This window comes from Petromyzon marinus, unplaced genomic scaffold (assembly GCF_048934315.1).
Source record: "Petromyzon marinus isolate PM22_M1 ecotype Great Lakes invasive population unplaced genomic scaffold, UKy_Petmar_22M1.pri1.0 PM_G_Scaffold_274, whole genome shotgun sequence".
NCBI classification, from domain to species: domain Eukaryota; kingdom Metazoa; phylum Chordata; class Hyperoartia; order Petromyzontiformes; family Petromyzontidae; genus Petromyzon; species Petromyzon marinus.
The window spans coordinates 10,001-12,500 of NW_027422844.1; positions in this window are offsets into that span (position 1 = coordinate 10,001).

A 2,500-nucleotide genomic window follows, 5' to 3' on the forward strand; every position below is an offset into this window, starting at 1 on the left:
AAATTGGCGGGGATGTGTCTCTTGTGGCTCACGGGGCTGTTAGGGTGGCACAGAAATCCCTCGGAATGGGAAAAAACGGGTCATTTTCGTGTCGCCACATTGCATGCGAACCGCATGAAACTTCCAGAGGCATTTGCAGCAGGAATGCATGTGCACTCAAAAAATGTGATATTTTTCACGGAGAGACCCCGTGAAACGCTAGAAGTGGGCGGGGATGTCTCTCTTGTGGCTCACGGGGCTGTTAGGGTGGCACAGAAATCCCTCGGAATGGGAAAACGGGTCATTTTCGTGTCGCCACATTGCATACGAACCGCATGAAACTTCCAGAGGCATTTGCAGCAGGAATGCATGTGCACTCAAAAAAGTGAATATTTCTCACGGATAGACCCCGTGATACGCTAGAAATTGGCGGGGATGTCTCTCTTGTGGCTCACGGGGCTGTTAGGGTGGCACAGAAATCCCTCGGAATGGGAAAACGGGTCATTTTCGTGTCGCCACATTGCATGCGAACCGCATGCAACTTCCAGAGGCATTTGCAGCAGAAATGCATGTGCAGTCAAAAAAAAATTGATATTTTTCACGGATAGACCCCGTGAAACGCTAGAAATTGGCGGGGATGTGTCTCTTGTGGCTCACGGGGCTGTTCGGGTCGCACAGAAATCCCTGGGAATGGGAAAACGGGTCATTTTCGTGTTGCCACATTGCGTACGAACCGCATGAAACTTCCAGAGGCATTTGCAGCAGGAATGCATGTGCACTCAAAAACTTCTATATGTTTCACGGATAGACCCCGTGAAACGCTAGAAATTGGCGGGGATGTGTCTCTTGTGGCTCACGGGGCTGTTAGGGTGGCACAGAACTCCCTCGGAATGGGAAAAGGGGTCATTTTCGTGTTGCCACATTGCATAGGAACGCCATGAAACTTCCAGAGGCATTTGCAGCAGAAAGGCACGTGCACTCAAAAATTTTAATATTTTTCACGCATAGACCCCGTCAAACGCTAGAAGTTGGCGGGGATGTCTCTCTTGTGGCTCACGGGGCTGTTAGGGTCGCACAGAAATGCCTCGGAATGGGAAAACGGGTCATTTTTGTGTGGCCACATTGCATAGGAACGGCATGAAACTTCCAGAGGCATTTGCAGCAGGAATGCATGTGCACTCAAAAACGTCTATATTTTTCACGGATAGACCCCGTGAAACGCTATAAATTGGCGGGGATGTCTCTCTTGTGGCTCACGGGCGCTGTTAGTTAGGGTCGCACAGAAATCCCTCGGAATGGGAAAAGGGGTCATTTTCGTGTTGCCACATTGCGTACGAACGGCATGAAACTTCCAGAGGCATCTGCAGCAGAAATGCATGTGCACTCAAAAACGTCTATATTTTTCACGGATAGACCCCGTGAAACGCTAGAAATTGGCGGGGATGTGTCTCTTGTGGCTCACGGGGCTGTTAGGGTCGCACAGAAATCCCTCGGAATGGGAAAACGGGTCATTTTCGTGTTGCCACAATTGGCATACGAACGGCATGAAACTTCCAGAGGCATTTGCAGCAGAAATGCATGTGCACTCAAAAACGTGAATATTTTTTCACGGATAGACCCCGTCAAACGCTCGAATTTGGCGGGGATGTTTCTCTTGTGGGTCACGGGGCTGTTCGGCTCGCACAGAACTCCCTTGGTCCACCTGATTCGTGCATACAGGCAGCAACTAAAACTCTGTAAACCTGCTGTGAGGACATCTAAACAGTGGACCAGTGAGGCTGTGGAAGATTTGCGGGCGTGCTTAGACTGTACTGACTGGGATATGTTCACGACTGCTACCAATAGTCTGGATGAACTCACAGAGGCTGTGTACATCAGCTTCTGTGAGGACTGCTGTATCCCAACACGTACCAGGGTGAACTTTAACAACAACAAGCCCTGGTTCTCAGCAAAGCTCAAAAGGTTGAGGTTGGAGAAGGAGGAAGCGTTTAGGAGTGGGGATAGAGACAGATTCAAGGAGTCGAAGAACAGGTTTAGCAAAGCGGTGAGAGAGGCTAAACGACTGTACTCAGAGACACTAAAACACCAGTTCTCTACTAACGACGCTGCTTCTGTCTGCCAAAGGGCTCAGGCACATCACCAACTACAAACCCAGAGCGCCCCACACCACTAACGACTCCCGCCTAGCCAACGACCTGAACGAGTTCTACCGTAGATTTGAAAGACAATTGGACTGTCCTGAACCACCCCTTCCCACCCAAGAGGCCCCATCCCCCACCCATACTACAGAAACGACTCTCTCCTTTCAGGAGGGAGAAGTTAATGGGCTTTTCAAGAGGCAGAATCCACGCAAAGCAGCCGGGCCGGACTCTGTCTCTCCAGCCACCCTCAGGCACTGCGCTGGCCAGCTGTCTCCGGTGTTCACCAACATCTTTAACACCTCCCTGGAGACATGCCATGTACCAGCCTGTCTCAAGTCCTCCACCATCATCGCTGTGCCCAAAAAGCTAAGGCCAACAGG